The sequence below is a fragment of the Dermacentor albipictus genome, chromosome 5, assembly GCF_038994185.2.
Source record: "Dermacentor albipictus isolate Rhodes 1998 colony chromosome 5, USDA_Dalb.pri_finalv2, whole genome shotgun sequence".
NCBI classification, from domain to species: Eukaryota; Metazoa; Arthropoda; class Arachnida; order Ixodida; family Ixodidae; genus Dermacentor; species Dermacentor albipictus.
The window spans coordinates 142550834-142572294 of NC_091825.1; positions in this window are offsets into that span (position 1 = coordinate 142550834).

A 21461-nucleotide genomic window follows, 5' to 3' on the forward strand; every position below is an offset into this window, starting at 1 on the left:
ATTTAGCTCAGAATATACACTAGGGTTAATAGGCATTCTATATATCTATAGGCGGAACCGTATATATATGTGGCGGATCTCACCCACGAGATCAGCCATGAGCTTCTTCGGGTACAAGTCGGCCGTTGAAACCGGTAGGTGGCCTTGCCGGAAGCACTGCACGGCCCTGCAGCACACGTACAGTCGTTGTAGAAAGTCTACAAGCCACGCGGCGAGTTGAAAAGCGCAGAGGCCCGAGAGCGACAAATCTGAATTATAGGTTGATGAAGAGATAAGAAAAAATTTGCACACTCATGGTGGTTTCGGTTCTCGAAGGAAGAGGTTTAGCGGATATATATGGGGAGAGGCCCTTGTACTTCAGCGGACATCATATTCGGCTGCTCCTTGTAAGCGCACATATGTCGTATCGCTCGCGGTCACCTCTTTCCCCAGTCGTCCAGGACCTTCTGAAACTCGCCGTCCACAGCTTTTGGCTTGGGGCCGCACTGGTGGCCGCTCATGTAGATGCATTCCTGCTCCGTAGACTTGATGAACTCGGTATCCACTGAGACGTGAACAAACAGTTACGGCAGTATAAGGTATGCAGCACGACAAGACACAGTATAATGCGGCACAACAAAGCAAGCACACTTAACTAACCTTCACCCTGTAAAAAGTTGACAGCTCATTTTAAATAAAGTAGCCCTCTGGCCGTGTGGATGCCACCTTATGTGTTCGGTAGGCGGAGAGCAAATAATCAGCAGACACACACACGTGTGTGTGTGTGTGTGTGTGTGTGTGTGTGTGTGTGTGTGTGTGTGTGTGTGTGTGTGTGTGTGTGTGTTTTGCCGATGATGAAATTTTGAAGTTCGTACCAACTTTCGAAGCTGGAAACACGCTGGAGGACCGGAAGCGCTGCCCACGCCCGCGGTGCCTCGAGCGAAGACTTGCAAGTCGTCATGATCGGGCATCCCGCCGCTCGGTGGCTCTGACTTCGCGGCCTTGGAAATGCGAGCTCACTGCAGCGCACTTCAGGGCAGGTAGGACGCAAGCCAGGATTACCCCCACCCACCCTCCCTTCTTTCTTTTTCGTTTCTGCTGTTTTCTTATCTTCCACCGCTCATAACAGGCAGAGAGCCGGTCGAATCATTAGCGAAGTGCCATAAAGAAATGACTGTATTGCAATCGTTACATAATACCAGCCCATGGCTCTCCAGCATCTTCCATCGCTAACACGAAACCAACATTGTTGGAGCAGTGACGTCATAGATTAATTCGAGTTTTCACTGGTAAGCACGGAGAGACGAAAGCCTCAAACGCCGAAAGTGCTGTTACTCGCCTGTTCGAGTCTCTGTTCGAATGTATAAGGTATGTTGCCCTACCCGTGAAAGGAAATAATTGTCATACACCTGAGATTATAACGCGAAGCTACTCAGAAGGAAAGCTTCGCAGTTGAAGAAAACTTGGTCCTGTCCTGTGGTCTGGGTAACAAATCCGTGGCCAACACCTCTCCGGACTGGTTGTTTTAACAAGCGAGCTCTAACCAGGAGGCTGCAGACCGTAGGGCGATGGCGAATTGACCGGCAGCTCGAAGCATTGTGACAAAGTGCTCCTAATCTCTTCTACTGTAATGCCCTCGGGCGAATGTAGGTATTGAAATAAATACCAATACGAAAAATCGGTTCTGCGAAAGCCCGCAAGGTGGAGGAAGTTTCGTGAAAGGGAATAATTGTCATCCAGCTGAAAGTTTGTTTGCGGATGCACTGTGCTTTCTGCGGTCATTGGACGAATATGAACCACATTGCATTAGAAAGCTTACTGTCTGCGCTCTCCAATTACACCTAATATTATCGCCTAGCTTGAAGCGTTACCTGACGGCAATCAAAACAGTGTGAGCAAGAAACGGCGTTTTTGATGTACTAGTCTCCTTTGTACTGTGCTTCCGGCAAAACTGTTCAATAGAACAAAATGAAGTTTGCCGTACCTTTACATGAAATGTTATACAATGTTTCTATGAAGAAATTTCTACAGGCGCTAATAAAAATGGGCAAAACAATAAAAGTTTATGAATTAACATCTTTTTTTTTCCTTTTCAACGCGCAAGAACAATATTTATTCGTTTTCTAGGCTACAATGCATTTATCATCTATGTGAAGTTGTTTTCTGCTATGATGAACAGTTCATGAGTTATTAGTACTTCAAATTATCAATTTATGCTATACTTGGTCACGCATTACCGAAGAATATGCAAAACTATTCAAGCTGGAACTGAAATTTTCCTTATCAAGCAGCAAGCCCTTCTCTGCGATTCAATGAAGAGAAAATTGTCTTATGTTGATTAAGGAGTCGTGCAGCGGTGGCGTAGAGGAAGAACACCCGCCTCGCGTGCAAGAGGTCCGTGGTTCGAATCCCGGTGCCGGCAATTTTCCACCTGATTAAAAAGAACCGCGTGTTGATAAAATTGCATAAACAGGCCTGGAGTGTGGCCTGATCCCGGTGACCAGAAACGGTAACGCACTCCCTCACCAGAGCAGGATTGGCCACCCTGGTGCAGTACTTGGCCACAACCTCGTATATGACCACAACAATCAAACCCCGGCCCTCAGTCCCCAGCAGCTGCGAAGCAACTGACCTCGGCGGCGATCAGACCTGCGACGCAGCAGAGGGTGCTAAGAATCCCTGGCTCCGGACAGGCCGCCATTGGAATATGAACCTGGCAACGTTTAACGCTAGAACGTTATCTAGTGAGGCGAGTCTAGCAGTGCTATTGGAGGAACTAGAGGGCAGTAAATGGGATATAATAGGGCTCAGTGAAGTTAGGAGGCCAAAAGAAGCATATACAGTGCTAAAAAGCGGGCACGTCCTGTGCTACCGGGGCTTAGCGGAGCGACGAGAACTAGGAGTCGGATTCCTGATTAATAAGAATATAGCTGGTAACATGCAGGAACTCTATAGCATTAACGAGAGGGTGGCAGGTCTTGTTGTGAAACTTCATAAGAGGTACAAAATAAAGGTCGTACAGGTCTACGCCCCTACATCCAGTCATGATGACCAGGAAGTCGAAAGCTTCTATGAAGACGTGGAATCGGCGATGAGTAGAGTAAAAACAAAATACACTATACTAATGGGCGACATTAATGCCAAGGTAGGCAAGAAGCAGGCTGGAGACAAGGCAGTGGAGGAATATGGCATATGCTCTAGGAATAGCAGGGGAGAGTCATTAGTAGAGTTTGCGGAACAGAATAATATGCGGATGATGAATACCTTCTTCCGCCAGCGGGATAGCCGAAAGTGGACGTGGAGGGGCCCGAACGGCGAGACTAGAAATGAAATAGACCTCATACTCTGCGCTAACCCTGGCATCATAAAAGATGTGGACGTGCTCGGCAAGGTGCGCTGCAGTGACCACAGGATGGTAAGAACTCGAATTAGCCTAGACCTGAGAAGGGAACGGAAGAAACTGGTACATAAGAAGCCGATCAATGAGTTAGCGGTAAGAGGGAAAATAGAGCAATTCCAGATCAAGCTACAGAACAGGTATTCGGCTTTAACTCAGGAAGAGGACCTTAGTGTTGAAGCAATGAACGACAATCTTGTGGACATCATTAAGGAGTGTGCAATGGAAGTCGGTGGCAACTCCGTTAGGCAGGATACCAGTAAACTATCGCAGGAGACAAAAGATCTGATCAAGAAACGCCAATGTATGAAAGCCTCTAACCCTACAGCTAGAATAGAACTGGCAGAACTTTCGAAGTTAATCAACAAGCGTAAGACAGCTGACATAAGGAAGTATAATATGGATAGAATTGAACATGCTCTCAGGAACGGAGGAAGCCTAAAAGCAGTGAAGAAGAAACTAGGAATTGGCAAGAATCAGATGTATGCATTAAGAGACAAAGCCGGCAACACCATTACTAATATGGATGAGATATTTCAAATGGCTGAGGAGTTCTATATATAGATTTATACGGTACCAGTGGCACCCACGACGATAATGGAAGAGAAAATCTAGAGGAATTCGAAATCCCACAGCTAACGCCGGAAGAAGTAAAGAAAGCCTTGGGAGATATGCAAAGGAGGAAGGCAGCTGGGGAGGATTAATTCATTTTAATCACCGGCTTCTTGGGCAATCCCACGTAGTGGGTAAGCGCCACAAGTGAAGGAACAAGCAAGGAAGTTCCACCCCGAGCCGATACCATTAACCTGCGCACATCCTACAACCTTATCGCCTTTCAAGAAGAACACTACCACCGTATCATAATGCTCTCATGTGAGAGGAAGCCGTAGTATAACGGAAAATCCAAACAACCCCATATCCACACAGTTGAATCTCTACCACTTCCCACACTGCGATCCTTCCCACACTGCGAATGCCCACACTGCGATCAATGCGCAACGCTTTACCACATGGTATGGGCTTGTGCAGGCGCACCATAGCTCACACCCATAATACGCCCCACCACACGGCCATCGGAGGCACCGCTGGCCAGCTCCGGCTCGACGGACCCGCTCAACCTAATGGTCAACCGAGCGAGATGGGCAGCTGAGACCGCTAGACTCCTGGTCTGAGAGCACCACCCACTACAGAACAGAGGAGCTAACTACGCTCGCGTGCTCTTTTGTATAAGGTCTCCCTCTCAGAGACGCAGGCCACATGTGCTCTTCAAGATGGGCGTTAAACTTGCTGACGCTAAATCTCAGCAAGTCCTATGTACTGAAACTATTTCCACCGCCCGCTATAGGATGTGTGTGCCATGGCTACGGCGTTTGCAGAGCAAGATTTCAGCGCTTGTTGCCCATTCACAAGTGCGCGGTTACGCTGTATGCGCAGTGAAATGCCGCGTGTAGGTTTTGTACCTCCAGTCAAGTCGGCAACCTTGGGGATGACGAAGCGTTCGCGAAATTCTCTCAGCGGGTCCTCGCAGTCGAGCCGCCTGGCGAAGTCGATGGTGTCATGCCTTAAACCCCACCTGTCGGCCAGCGAAAACAGCTCTTGCCTTGGCGTCGTCCCCACGTTGGCGGCGACTTGCACGTGGTCTCGATAGCTGCGCATGTTAAAGAGCTCAGTCGGAGTTATCAGCTTATCTGAATTACAACGCGTGCGATTAAACCGGGCTTCCCCCGCACGCTCTCTTTTGACGCGCACTAGGCGGGAAGCGTATTTTTGTCTGGCGAGGGACAGACAGACAGACAAAGAACTTTATTAATGGTCCTGAGGAACCGGCGTTAGGGTACCCCCCTTTTCAGGGAGTCCCCGTAGCCGTCGCGGGCCGCACCCACGTCGGGGTCGGAAGATGGTGGTCCTCCGCCCTGTCGCAGGCCCTCTGGACAGCCCGTAGTTGCTCTGAGAGGTCGCCGCTCTTAAGGGCTGCCTCCCAGTCGGTTAGAGTGGTTAGCGATGAGCTGCGTAACGCAGGGCATTGCCAGAGCATATGGGACAAGGAGCAGTACGCCTCCCCACAGTCTGGACAGTGGGGTTCTACGTTAGGCGCGAAGTGACTGAATCTGCCCCTGGAGGGAAATGACCCCGTCTGAAGCATGCGAAACGCCGACGATTGTGGTCTATTAAGTTTAGGGTGTGGTAGCGGAAAGGCCCGCCGAGCAAGTTGATAATGTGTCAAGACTTCGTGGAAGGTGAGAAGCGAATCCCTATACAGCCCTAAGTCGCCGCCCGTGAGTCCACCTGAACCGCCGCGGTGTGTAAGACCTCGCGCACAGTCATGGGCCAACTCATTGGCGTTAACAAGCTCAGAGTGTACATTGATTCCCATATGGGCCGGGAACCATTTGATGCTATGAAAACCAGCAGCCCCCTCGCTGCCGAGGATGGCCGCCGCCTCCTTTGAGATCGAGCCGGAGGCGAAAGCTCGGGCTGCCGATTTGGAGTCTGTAAAGATATTGGAACGCAGATGGTCCTTCAGTGCTATAGCTATAGCAACTTGCTCGGCTACTGTTGAAGAAACCTTCCGCACGGATGCTGAATTAATGAGAGTGCCATTACAGTCAACCGAAACTACGGCATAGTGATCAGAGCACTCGTACTGGGCGGCATCAACGAAACATGCCAGATTCGGAGTGGCAGCAGCCGCTTTTAACAGGGAACGAGCCCTGGCTACCCGGCGCCCTACATTGTATTGAGGGTGGACGTTACGTGGCATGGGATCTACCTTGAACGTATCTCGGACCATGGGTGATAGGGTCACGTTGCGCTCCGTGATTTCCTGGTGACCGCATCCAACGGATTCGAGGATGCGTCTCCCCGCTCGCGATGATGATAGTCGAATTATTTGAGCCACTCGTTGGGCCTCGATCACCTCTGATAGGGTGTTGTGCATGCCTAGTTGCATGAGACGCGCGGTGCTGGTAGTGAGTGGTAAACCCAGCACGCGCTTGATGCTTTTGCGCATGAGGGCGTCGATTTTGGCCTCATCCCCTTTAGACCAGCGCAACGCGGAGGCTACATAGTTAACGTGGCTCATCAGAAACGCATGGTAGAGTCTGAGTAGATTGCTCTCGCTTAAACCCCCTCTGCGGTTCGAGACCCTGAGGATAAGCCGAAGCATATTCTCCGTCTTCGAAGTAATGCGGGCTATAGTCTGTGAGTTGCCCCCGCGAGATTCCAGCAAGAGTCCGAGGACCCTGATGGTATCCACTCTGTGAATTTGTTGTCCGTCCTTCGTATAGAGGGCTATGGGAATTTGATCTAAGGGTGTGGAGCACCTAACCCCCCGTCGGGTGGGCCTATACAATAGAAGTTCGGACTTGGTTGGTGACAGACTCAGGCCCGTGTCTAGTAGGAAGTGTTCTGTGATGTCGAGCGCCTCTTGGAGCGCACTCTCAACTGCAGCGTCAGACCCTCCCAAGCACCACACGGTAATATCATCCGCGTAGAGGGCGTGACCCGTTCCTCTTACTGTGGCCAGTCTGTCCGAGAGGCCCTTCATGGCGATGTTAAACAGTAGGGGAGAGATGACCGCCCCTTGCGGGGTGCCTCTCGCTCCCAATGTAAATTCCTTCGATTTGATTTGCCCTATTTTGACAGTGGCCTTGCGATCCCTGAGGAAGGAGCTAACGTACGCATGGAATCGTGGCCCCAGGCCCAGATCTGAGATGGCGTCTAGTACGAACCGGTGCGAGATGTTATCAAAAGCCTTGGACAAGTCTAGAGCAAGGATGCCCCGAGTGTCTCTAGTGTCGACCAGTGGCGTAGCCAGAAATTTCGTTCGTGGGGGGCTCACTTTGCCGCTCGGCCTCCTCCTTACAGAATTAGTCGGGATATATATATATATATATATATATATATATATATATATATATATATATATATATATATATATATATATATATATATATATATATATATATATATATATATATATATATATATATATATATATATATCATTCAACGACCTTGTTTACATTTTTGTACGTATGCAACGACCAGGGGAAAATCTCAATGACGCTTTCCTTTGTTCGAATGTATTGCGCAGGAGCAGCTTTCACCGCTCGTGTATTGCGAGCAATTGCTCCGAAATTATAGTCGCACAGAGAGCACATGTAAAAAAGCAGGAGTTCTGCAAAATATACGAGGGCGAGTCAAATGAAAGTGAGCCAATGCGAATAAATGATAAACGGGGTACTTTATTTAAAAGTAGTCACCATGAGTATTTAGACACTTCTCCTACTAACGAGTCGCGTAATTCCCGTCTCATAAAACTCCTTGGGTTGCTGTCTCAAAAATCTGTAAATGACTACACGTCATCTTCCGACACGAATCTGGTTCCCTTGAGCAGTTTTTTTTTCAAATTTTACCAAATGTGGAAGACGCAAGGAAACAGGTCTGGGCTGCATGAAGAATGTTGCAACGTTTCCCACTTGAACTTTGCCAGTTTCCTATTAACCACATCAGCGACGTAGGAACGGGCAATGTTGTGAAGCAACATGTTCCCAATGCTCAATTTTCCACGTCGTTTGTTCTTGATTGCGTCACGCAGCCGATCGGACCTTTCACAATATCTGAAACGATTTAGAGTCTCTCCAGGTTTAGAAAATTCGATCAATAAAGGCCCCTAACGATCTAAAAAGAAGTCGACACTTTTCCGGCAGAAATGACGGCCTTTGTTTTCCTTGGGAGTGGTGAATTCAAATGCTTCCACTGTAAGCTTTGCCGTAGTGTTTCAGGCTAGTAGTAGCGGCACCATGAGTCATCCTCGGTCACAATTGCAGACAAAATGTCGTCACCATCATCTGGGGTTTTTTGACGTGCACTTAAATTTAAGTACGCGGGTGTATTCGCATTTCGCCTCCACCGAAATGCAGCCGCCGTGACCGGGATTCGATCCCACGACTTCGTGCTCAGCAGCCCAACGCCATAGCCACTGAGCAACCACGGCCTTTTCAATTGTGTTGGGGATGATTGCACAGTGGCTTTCGCCCGGCCATGGATCGTCTTTGTAACTTTCATGTCCTTCTTTGAACAGCTTGCTACAATGCTTCACAGTGGCCAATGAAACGCAATGTCCAACGCATACGGCAGCCATATGGTGAATGATTTCTTTTTGGGAAACATCTTCACTTGTCAAAAACCTCACGACACCAAGCTGTTCAACTTTTGGAGTGTCCATTATGTCACGTAACCCTGTTCAACCCAGTGTATGAGAACATTAAAGAACATTTAACCTCACCTCTGCATGTCACTTGTAAATAAGATGCGTATGTGCTACGCGCATGCCTCGAAAATAATGAACCGAACTATTATTGCGCGGGGCGGGTTGTATCACTTTCATTTGACTCGCCTTCGTACATTAGAAGTGCGAAGATACAATTGAATATACATATGTGAAGATACAGCGTGATACAGGGCAAAAATTGGCACTGGAAACAGTTCACTGCGCATATGCAGAAAACCTCGCAACAAGATGTTTAAATATACGTATAAGTCTCCAGTAAATCTACGTACCTAAGAAAAAGTCACTATATATAATGCGTCAAACAAGGCAAATAAACAGGTTGCGCAACCACAGATTCACAGATCACAGCACCCCCCCACCCTCCCTCCACTCCCAAAATGTATCGCGTGCGACAGAAGGCGGCGCGCTTCCTCCCCGCTTTTCTCCCTTGCGCTCACAATCGAACACGTTGCAATCCGTCGAGTACCCGCAATGCTGCCGGCGAGCGACTATGCATTGTTTCTTTTTCTCGTCTGCTAGCCAGAAAGCGTCCAAAACTCTGCCAGGTGAAAAGGCAGTCGGCCAGAGAAAAACGAACGCGCATCCAAGTGCGCCGCGCGGTTGTCGATGCAGCACGAGAAAAACGCATGCGCTCTGGCTGGATTGGCAGCCCGCGGGTTGCGAGAACAAATAAAAAAGATGAGAAAGAGGCTTAATGTATCCTCGCGAATAAATGTCTAGGTAGAAAAATAAATAAGAACTTAGTTACAATGGTGGCTTTAGTGTCTTGACATGGATGCTTTGGCGCAGGTGAAAAAAAATTCATATTCTTTTCTGTGACCTGATGGCACAAATGAACCACCACAACGCTTTGTCTCATCGGACCTCGCTGCGTGCTTTGTCAACTTGTCTGATAGTGTGTTGATTTGGCTTGTCTCGTTGTATGGCCCGATGTACGACCTTAGAAAGGTCGATGCACCTTTGGCGTCAAATGTTTACAACAGCATTATAGCCACAAAATTCCGGAATCGAAAATCTAAAGCACGACTTTGGAAATGTCAATGCACCTTTCGCATCAAAATGTTATGAGAACTTTATACCCACAAAGTTTCAGAAGTGAAATCCAAGCGCTCGGTAGATTCCGCGGCCTCCACGAGATGCCGAGACGAACACGCTCGCCATCAAAACGCCCTTGAAATTTTGTGCTCGGTGGGGCTCCTTGCGTTACGGTATATGACTCCCGATGCATGGGCGTTTCCGCGAAATCCAGCCCGATTTCGCTATGTTCGCGCTAAAATGTCTAAAATGTCTTTTCGAGCATGAATTCAGGACATTCCAGACAAAATCGAGCATGGTTTCCGGCGCCGGGAGTTGTTTTGGTCGTCGGCGCATGACAGCACGAAAAAATTTCGGGGGGGGCTCAAGCCCCATAAGCCCCCCCCCTGGCTACGCCCCTGGTGTCGACATCAATGATTTGCCTCTTTATAAGTAACATGACGTCCTGTGTGGAGAGTGCCGGCCGAAAGCCGACCATGTTGTGAGGGAATAACTCATTATTTTCTATATGCCTAGATATACGGTTGTGAATGACATGTTCGGCCACCTTACCCACGCAGGACGTGAGCGAGATGGGCCGCATGTTCTCCGGCCCAAGAGGTTTGCCTGGTTTCGGGATGAGCACCACTGAGGCCGTCTTCCAGGAGGGAGATTTGACAGACGGAAAGGTCACTGACGCACGTGTACACACTGATAACTGGTGTTAGACAGACGCGCAACAACCGAGTAACCGCGTAAGGAAGACGAGAAAGGAAAGGGCGTCAAGGGCATCGTCCTTTCCGTGCTTGTTGCGCGTCTGTTTCACGCCGGTTATCATTTACCAGCTAGCCCAGTGGCAAGTCTTACACTGCAGTGGTATTCGCCACGTTGCGCTACTAAAGCAGGACAGCGCTACCCTCCAGGTAACATCCACGGAGTTCCGAGACAGTGCTCAATGTAACGACACAGGATGTTTCAAGAGTCCACCGTTCAGCGATGCTGTCGTTGGGGCGAAACGAGGGCTTTGTTTGCCGGTAGTGTTTCCAACCTCCTCGCTATCTACTTCTTAAGTTCTTATGAAAGGGCGTTCTAAGAAAGAGACGCAAAATAGAAATACAAAATTGAGTTTACACTGATTAAGCATTCTTTCAAAATTATATTCTCGCGGATTTCGCAGTAACAGATTGATTAAATAGATAAGAAAGTGAAGCCTAAATATAATTATTTGAATTTCGCGCCAACATCACAGCGTCTGAATTTCAGCATGTCGTCACAAATTTGAAATAATTTTGTTTGTTTGTTTGTTTGTTTGTTTGTGTGTGTGTGTGTGTGTGTGTGTGTGTGTGTGTGTGTGTGTGTGTGTGTGTGTGTGTGTGTGTGTGTGTGTGTGTGTGTGTGTGTGTGTTTGGGCCTTGCTGGTTGAGCAAGAGTTATTAGAACTTGCTAACTTTCGACTTCGACTCTCGTATAATACATTGTCATCCGTCTCAACCGATGAATACATTAACTTATAGCCTAAGCAGACGCCGCCGAAATACATTACGTCAAGGCGAGCTGGCGCGGCAACTTCAAGGTGGCGGCGGCACTTTGTCTTTTGCGTCCTTCCTGGCTTATCAAGTTTTCTCTCGCCGTAACAGCGACATTTTGGTGTTGAAGAAGACTAAATTGCCAACACAGCTCTACCCCCCCCCCCTTTTTTTTCCCTTTCAACTCCCAATTTCTCTGCATTAAACGAAGTTTCAAACCACCTAAACCCTAGAGACAAATGCTGGCAAGCCTCAATGTACGCGCTGCGGCGGCTACACGCATGCGCACGTGGCACTCGAGTTTATTTCAGTATGAGTAACGTATTTCTAACATGCTGCTTGTTATTGGAAAATTGTGCTCTGTGTCATGATTTCGCGATAATAGGCCGTGTTCAGCACTTCGAGACCGGCTTTAGAATCATATTAAAAGAAGAAAATATTATCCGCAGATGTGGGCGACTCTGAGCAACCGAGGCGCTAATGACAGCGAAGGTATATATAGGCGAGTTCTCACACTCTTCGGAAGTACGAAGCGTCCCTTTGTTAGCAGCTTTTAGTTGAGATTCACCACCGACGCGCCGGTCATACAGGCGCATTGGCGCTCCCACGGCGGCGGTGTTGCTGTGCGACGCCGTCAGCTTTCTCCGCCCACGGCCGTACAAATTCCCAGCAGGCCTCCAAAGCGGAGACAGTGAAATGAGACGTGAGAAGGAACAGTTATGTATTACTGGCTTTAAAACGAAAAAAAAAATGCACATATAGTTGCTGTTATTTGAATGAGATATACGCAAGATAACTTTTATTTTATAATCGTTGATCATTACTTTTTTAAAGCAAATTCGCGGTTTCGACAGACGTTGCGTTGCATGTGCGTTTGATATTGACCACGCCGTCGCACGCCGGCCTTTACCGCCGCGCGAAAACCGCTGCGGAAAACTTGTAAATACTTCCTAATGTTCATATTTTCGAAGTGTCGCTCTTTTACGTGCGAAAACCAAGTGACTGAGTTTATGCAGGGCAAGGTTACTGTGTACTCCGAAGCGCGCGTCGAAACGCAGTGTTTCAGGGATCGCCGCCTTGTCAACGCCCGCTACAGCGCTGACTCATTTGCTGAGGACCGCCACACGTCCTCTTCTGCACATGGTGGAGTCTACTACCCCTCATCTTCCATCTTCCTCTATCCACTTTCACTTCCCACTCCGCCTTCCCTGACGACGCTTCGCCGTGCTCACCCTCGGGTGTTGCAGAATTAGGCGTCGTTTCCTTCTGTAGATCGCTGTAATCAATGTTGTGCAGCCTGTCTCGACATGAACGCGGACGAATGTTCTTCCGCTCAACCCCTACCCCCCCCCCCCCCCCCACACACACACACACACACCGGACTGCGGCCGCCGAAGCAGGGAATGGCACCCACGACCTCGAGCTTGGTGTATACAGAGCGCCATATAAACTGGGTCAGCGCTGCACGTCCAGACGAGGTCAGACATTTCAGGTCTCGTCCAACGAGTGCAGGAACACACATGAAAAGCACGCATGATAGCACAAGCGCGTGCAGGAAGAAGAAAAAAGAAGTTGTTGCTCTATCTTTTAATGCGTGCCAGCCCATCTTTGTGATATATATAGTGGACCATAATATTTGTTTTCCTTTCCTGTGGCGAGTTTCTTTTTTAAAGGAAGTCTGACATATTGTTCGCACATTACGCTAATCTTATCGTCTGTCCGGCTATATTATGGACGGCCTTCATTTTTCTTTTTATGCCTCGAGGCGCGCTGCAAGAGGCGATCCACACAGGATATAGTGCTCCCGTTTATGGAGGTGTGTTATTTCTTCTTGCGCCGTCTTCTTCTTCTTCTTCTTCTTCTTCTTCTTCTCTTTCTTCATCATCATCAACCTACTTTATGTCCACAGCAGGACGAACGTCTCTCCCTGCGATCTCCAATTACCCCTGTCTCGCGCTAACTGACTGCAGCTTGCGCCTGCGAATTTCTTAATTCCATCACCCCACCTAATTTTCTGCCGTCCTCGACTGCGCTTCCCTTCTCTTTGCACCCATTCTGTAACTCTAATGGTCCACTGGTTATCTATTCTATGCATTGCATGGCCCATTTTTCCCCTCCTAATGTCAATTAGAATATCGGCTATCCTCGTTTGTTCTCTGTTTCACACCGCTCTCTTCCCGTCTCTTAACGTTACTCCTAACATTCTTCGTTACATCGATCTTTGCGCTGTCCTTGTTTTTCGAGTTTCTTCGTCAACCTCCAAGTTTGTGCCCCATATGTTAGCAACAGTAGAATGCATTGATTGTACATCTTTCTTTTCATTGATATATAGCTGTAAGCTTTTAGTCAGGACCTGGCAATGTCTGCCGTACGCACTCCAACCCGTTTTTATTCTTCTGCGAATTTCCTTCTCATGATTAGGGTCCCCTATGACTAAGTGACCTAGGTAAACATACTCCTTCACAAACTCTAGAGGCTGACTGGTGACCTTGAACTCTTGTTCCTTTGCCAAGATGTTGTCGTTGTATGTTAATAGCCTTACTATTTAAGAGCCTTGCTATGTTAATAGTCTTACCAGACTGTTGTCGTTATATATGCGTCGTTACATGTGTTGCTTTTTGTTTTTCTAGTAAAAGTGCCGCGCATACCTTTTATTTATTTTTATTCAAGTCACTTAACAGGCTCCAGGCATCGGAGCATTGTGTGAGGACGGGATTACAAATATAGGGGCAAAGCCAGGAGCACGAGTAACATGATTATACAACGCATATTGACTGTTATAGCGCCGATCGCTAAAACGCAAGAACATCTTCATACTATAGTTAATGGCGCCTTAGTAACTAGAAAATATGGCGGTTACTTCGGCCCTAAAAAAAACGAGCAGCTTATTGACTGTTAGTACCAATCACTAAAACGCAAGGTCATCTTTATACTATAGTGAAGGACGCGGTAGTAACTAGAAAATATGGCGGTCACTTCGGCCGTAAAACGAGCAGAATCACGAAAGTTGACGATGTGTTCCGGAAGACCAATCCAGTGGATGATAGCCTGCGGCAAGGCGGATGAATTATATGCTACGGTTCTACCAGAAATGCGTTGGAAGCTTGAGTGGTGTTTAAACGACGTGATGAGCGGTAAGGTAGTACAAGAGGCAGCGTTTAATGAATTGCATGAGGGACTATACCGTGTGAAATAGGCAGATTGGCGCGATTATTCTCCGTGATTGCAATGTATGAAGAGAGAGCGATGATTTAGTGTTTTATACGCTCGAGTGACGGTCGTAGTTTCTGGAAATCAAACGTGCTGCACGATTTTGAAGCATCTCAAGGGAATTTGTTAGGTAAGCCTGATGGAGGGACCAGATGGGTGATGCGTATTCGAGCTGCGGACGAACAAATTTTCGATAGGGGAGCTTACTGGTTGTGGCTGGAGTTCCATGGAGATTACGTTTTAGATAGCCTAATGTCCGTGATGCTTTAGCTGTTACTTTCCGTATGTGAGTGGACCAGCAGTGTTTACTCGTGAAATGAACACCAAGGTATATGTATGAGCACGCATGAGACAATAAAGAATTGTTGAGTAAGTAACTGTAAGAAGAGTTACATTTTTTCCAGTTGAATGTCATTAACTTGCATTTATCGATGTTAAGTGACATTTGCCATGATGTGCACCAAGCGGTTACGTTATCGAGGTCACTTTGAAGTGCTGTGTGATCTGCAAATGAAAGTATTTTGCGGCAAATAATGCACTCATCTGCGAACAAGCGAATGGTTGATTTAATGTTAAGTGGCAGGTCATTAATGTAAATGAGGAACAGCAACCGGCCCAGGACGCTACCATGAGGTACACCAGAGAGTACATCGCTAAGTGGAGACGAGTGACCGTTGACAACAGGGAAGTGCTTGCGAGATGAAAAAAAATTCCTTATCCATGAGGTTGTTAATAAGTCGAGGTTAAGGGAAGTCATTTTAGCTATTAAACGTGAATGCACGACGCGATCAAATGCTTTTGAGAAGTCTAGAATATGCAGTGCGTTTGAAAGTTCTCGTCCATATTTTGTAGTCGTTCGTTAGTAAATTCCAGTAGTTGAGTGCCACACGATAAGCCTTTGCTGAACCCATGCTGGTTAGTAAAAAATAAATTATTAATATATAGATGCTTCGCAACGTCTGATACGATGATGGGTTCCAGAATCTTACATGGGACGGATATCAATGCTATTGGGCGATAATTACATGGGTTTGTTTTATCACATGATTTGAACACAGGGATGATATTTCCAATTTTCCAGTCGTCTGGAATATCTCCAGTTAGCGACTAAAAGAAAAAATATGTGGAATATACAGCATTTTACACCGATGGTTCCAAAGCTGCACACTACGTGGGATGTGCTGTGATACAGAATAGCTGGGAAGAAATAGTACGGCTGCCGCAATGTGCATCAATTCTCACTGCAGAGAGTCATGCAATTTCCATGGCTGTGGAAAGAATATTACATGAAAACATTGAAAACAGCATCATTTATACAGACTCACTAAGCATACTTACAGCACTTCAGCCTAGGAATGCAGTTCTGCCAATAATCGGTGACATCCTACACAACATAACGGAAGCCGCGAGGCGGGGACAAAATATCAAGTTTTGTTGAGTGCCGAGCCACGTAGGAATCTATGGAAATGAGAAAGCAGACGAGAGTGCAGCGAAAGCTCGAAATAAGCAAATCAAAAACATAAGAATTCCTTACAGAGATTGCATGAAATTAGTGTGCCATAAACTGAAAGAAAAATGGCAGTCCGCATGGAACAATCAAATGAACAATAAGCTACGCCTTGTAAAACCCATCATCGAAGAGTGGAAGTCATGTTCACACCAAGAACGTTTTATTGAAGTTGTCTTATGTCGACTCCGCATTGGACACACGCACCTCACCCATAATTACTTGCTGACAAAAAAAGACAAGCCTGTTTGTGACAAATGCGGAGACGAACTCACAGTAACCCACATTTTACTCTCCTGCAGGCAACTTGAGGCATTGAGAAAAAAATATTTTACGCCATTTTACAGCGAACGCATTCCTTTTCATCCTTCATTGATTTTAAGCGAAGATGCACTGGTTGACACAATTCATGTATTTAGCTTTTTAAAAGAAACCGGTTTTCTTGAAAAATTGTAAAGCCTGACCTTGTTCTCTTTCACATCCAGTGACACACCTCGTCCACCTTCTCATGTCTGAGAAGAACGCTGAGGTGTTTATTTAATTTGTTGGAATCCTCGGGGTCCTCTATCAGAAAAGGACCTTTTGAGGCTACCCAGCTTTTCCCTACATTATACCTTGCTGTTGGCGCATGATGGCCTTAGTTGCTTATGCGCCATTAAACTCAACAACAACAACAACAACAACAACGTTTCGATCGATAGTGCAGTTATTCAAATCGGGCAATACTTCGTCGTTCCTAACTTCATGGTGCCTTCGGTAAAGAAAAACTGCAAGACTGGCACTCTTTTAGCACCGTGACTCTGCCCATTGAGTTGTAATAGGGAAGCAGCGTAACTACTGTTACCATCGTGTATACAGAAGAAACAGCACAGAAAGAGAAAATGAAACTCTAAAAGAAAAATTCGAAGATCGAGCGCTTGAGGTACACGATTCATATTAGTAGAATTTATTACTACTTGAAGGCGCAGTTCAATGCTTTCGGTAGCAGAAAATGAGCAGTACATTGATATAACATCTATGTCAACAAATTTCGTTCTCGTGGGTGAAATTACCTATGTGAACAAGTTAGCTTATATAACATTCCGGTGAATTTGTACTGACAGGCCTACCTAACTTTTTCCATCTAAAAACGACATGTTGTGTTAACTTCTTATTCATTTCTTGAATAGACTGAATAAAAAGGAGACGTAGCAATCGTTGATGGTATGGTGCAGATTTTGCGAATCCTGCATATGTTATTTTTCAACTTTAATTTGAGTGCGTAGAGTCAATAATAAAAAGAAAAGTTCACTAATAATAATAAAAAGTTCAATAATAAAAGAAAAGAAATCACTATGTACAGCACATGTTTTATTTTATTCTTTTTTATTATTTTCCTTTGTGTTATTTATGTCAAAGACAATGAAGTACGTTACATGGGAACCGAAACATCAATAGTTGAGTCTACAAACACAACACGAACGTTTCAGCGAATAGTAATAGAGTAAGGTGGAAAGCTGGAGCAGTTGAAATTGAGGCACTCTGTGAGTCGGCACGGAAAACGAGGGCATCTCAAAAAGGAAGGACACAGGACGAGTGCTGTATAAGAACTGGAGTTTATTAAAAAAAAAAGATGAAGACATCATCTGCGTGCGCATGTCATTAGATCACATATAATAGATTCCCAAACATTTCCGTCTTAAAGTCGAAAAAAGAGATGAACGGCTCCGACACGCAATCAGCGCGCATCTTTTGCGTGTTAAAGGCTTCCGCAAGTTCACGAGCTTTTATGTTCTTTTGCTTCACGATGATCTTAGTTTTAACGAAGAAAAACTACAACCGCATGCTTTACAGTGTGCTGAAAGATGGGAGGTAAGGTTTCCTTTTAAAGTATTGTGCTGACGCAGGCGCTTCATGTTCACACAGTTACGCCCAATGCAGGCTTTTCCACAAGACAGTGGGACCTCGTAAACAACGCCAACGGCACAAGAGAGAAAATGGTTTCGATGCGGTCGTATGGCACGAGTGAAACTTCTCTGCGCTTCTTGTTTCTCGAATCTTCTTTCGAATTTATCCAATCGAATATCTCGAAAGGGGTAGCTGTGCTAGCCTTGGATTTATAGATGCTACATGTTTCCCGGCTTCGATTTCGCTTGCGACATGTACTATAAAGTGAATAATTAAAGAAAAGTCAATTAATATTTATTTCATTAAATACAAAGTAGGTGCTTTTGGTCGTATCAATAATGTCTACGTCTCAAGGTAAACCACCTGGATAGGACGCATTGCAGTATCTTTCAGAGGGTATTATTAAAAATCCGTTCAAACTAAAACAGAAAGGTAAGGGGCAAAAAGGGGGGTGGGGATATACATGTGAAATATTCACATTGTTTGAGAACATTCAGTAAACGGCCTCTGAAATTGACAAACGAATGGTTGTAGACCAAATATACAAATTCCGTTTTCGTCAGGCAGTATAGAGTCGATTACGTGCCGTTTTCTTTGAAATTAAACGCAGCAGATTTTTATGGGATGCCAAACAAGAATATGCGCTCTTGCGGGTCACAGGAAGTCTGTAAACGTCGCTGTCCAGAACGCAACTAAACCGCAGTCACAATACAATGCGCCAAAACACAATTCTGTGTATACGGGGCTTCGCATTAATTTTGCCATACTCACCCGTTTCCTCGGCAAGGTCGGTTGTCTTCTCGGCTTTCCTGGGAAACGCAGTGCATGCTGTCGCGTTGCATCGGAGTAGCCGCCGCGAGACGGTGCATCATCGCGGGACCGTTCAGTCGCGCCGCAGAGTTCAGCCTCGCCGGAGATAGCCGCGGCTTGACGAAATTCACGTTGACGGCTGCGATTGTGCACGTGTCTTCCCGTATATATATATCTCTCTCCTCCTCCTCCTCCGCGCATATTTTTATGCTGACGGAGAGTCTGCGCAGCGTGTGCGCTTGACAAGGCATGGAGGCCGTCCTCGCCTCCTGGCTGCCGAGTTCTCCCGAACCTTAAAGGGACACTAAAGCGAAGCATGCAATAAATCAGTTTAGGCTAATGAAGGATTGTTTGAGAGCCCTGCAGGCAGTCATTTAAAAAAAAAGATAGTTTGATTATTAGATGAGAAAATGAAGGTCCAAGTATCAATATTTGAATTTCGGGCCGAAACCCCAGCGCCGGTACGTCAGCGTGACGTCAGGGATTCCAAAGTATGTTTTCGCACTTGGGCCGCGTTGGCTGAGTAAAGGTTCCCGAAACTTGCCATGTTTAATATTTGGTTCCTTTAGAACACAATGTAGTCAATCTGCACCACTATATATAATTAGTGGGCCCTAGAAGGTGCCATCAATATCCAAGACGTCACAGCCACCAGGTGCGGGAACTTAAGTAGGCGTCGCCACCCGTATTTCGTTATTGCGCTTTTTCTGGCCTACCAAACGTCTTATCGTTGTAAGAGTGGTGTTTTTGGTGTTGTGGAAAGGTAATTCACTGACGCAGAATAAATCATTTTTCACTTTAGTGTCCCTTTAAGCATCATACCCCACTTTTCTTTTTAATGGTCGTGTGGGCCAAAGTGCATGGATAAGGGGTTTTAAGATTGGAAGGGAACAGAGGGAGAATTTATTTTAAGGAAGGCAGAGAGGTATGTCCCCCTGAACTCGCCATACTACCGCGCGGTCAGCAGCAAGAACTTTGCTTGGATTATGAGGACAAATGCATGCTAGTGATTTTTTAGGGCCCTGGGACAAAAGCGGAAGCGCAATCCGAGCCACGAAAGCGTGATGTACTTCCGCCAGTCAAGCCTTATGGATATTGTCACGTGGTAGTGACGATGAAGAAAACAGTCGCAAAACTGTGAATTACGAAACTAACTATTTTATTGGGCGAACCTGTGCCCACAAAATCAAGTTATGCACTCAAAAGCACAACGATAGCGGCGAACACAGTCGGCGATCATTGAAATCTGATCTGCGGAGCAAGCGCGTCGGCCTTCATATAGATCCCATTGGACCACCAACGTCCTGCAGACGTCCAGCAGAGATCCGAAACGGGACATTCGACCGTCCGTAGGACATATCTAGGAAACCTGCAGATCATTCTTAGATGTCCGTGGGATAGTCCCATGCACAAGAATTGGCGTGCATAGAAACGTCCCACGAACGTCATAATGGGATATTCGGACGCCCAAGAGATGTCTAAATATAGATTATTTTTATTGCATAATGCCGAGTACTTCCTAAGGACATTCTTGTGAGGATGTAGGGTACTTCTGGGATATTGTGTTACCAGTCGTCTAAACGAGGACATTTCGTTGTGGATTTAGTATACCCACATGCAGGACGTCCTTGTTCATTGTAAATTAACATAATAGGGACGTTCTTCATAATGTGCCCTAGCAGTGCAGCAGGCCTGCTGCATTTTACATACCATTAACAAAGTAATGACTATTCTTAATACCGCAAGTCTTGCTACGCATAAAATCAGATTACGCAAAGTTCGGTGATGAAAGACAACGGATAGAACCATCAATAACATTATGTAAGCTTCGATAAATGCAGGCGCCTCCTGCGCCGAGCGATAACGTTTAACCTTGGTTAGCCGGTGAAAAAGCGGTCACCCGAGAAAGACAAACAAGTACGCGTGACAGTGCCCCCCTTTTAAAAAACGACGTCCTGATGCTACAAACGTAACAGGAGAGCGAAAAAAATAAATAAGAAAGGACGCTTAGCAAAGAGAAAGTAACAAAGAAACAAGAGTCCCAAAGTTTATCAGCGCTGATAAACTGGCACAACGTGGGCTATATTTCAGGTCGTGAGCGGCGCCGCTGTGATAGCGAAATTCCGTACGTCGCGACCTTTATAGTGCAGCTGCGCGCCTATTCGTCGGATGATCTTGTGGGGTACCTTCGCTACATGGCCCACGTGGCCTCCTACCTGGGAACACACCAGCACACGAACACTCTGGCCGGCGTGCCTGAGCGACACGCCTACCGGACGCTACATGAACCCCGCAGCGCTCTTTCAATGACACCGGTAGCGTTACGTACAAAACACGTTGTAAAATTAATACCCCGCGTTCGTTGCTTAAAATCCCCGGCTCAGACCGTGTGCATTCCTATTCTGGCTCCCTTTGCTATATTTGACCTCGAAGCTGTGAATGCAGACGGCCTGAGCCGTCTTTAAGCAACAAACTCTGGGTATTTCTTTTACAGAGAGAGAGAGAGAGAGAGTACAACTTTGTAAGCTACGCGGGGATCATAGCGTCCGGTAGGCGTGTCGCTAAAACGGGAGACCTCAGTCTCTCGTTTTCTTTCCTACATTTTCTTTAGCCATGCAAGAGGGCCGTCTTCGCTCTCCACCGTGAACTTCGTGCCTTGAATATAGCATCTTAGCTTTTGAATGGCCCATTATATGCGCAAACACTCTTTCTTCGAGCTGCTAAACGCCTCATCTCGTGGTGTCAGTTTTCAACTGAGGTACAGCAAGGGACGCTCTTCATCGCGTTCGTTAAATTGGGCAACGATAGACCACAGTTGGTGGCCTCACACAAGAGA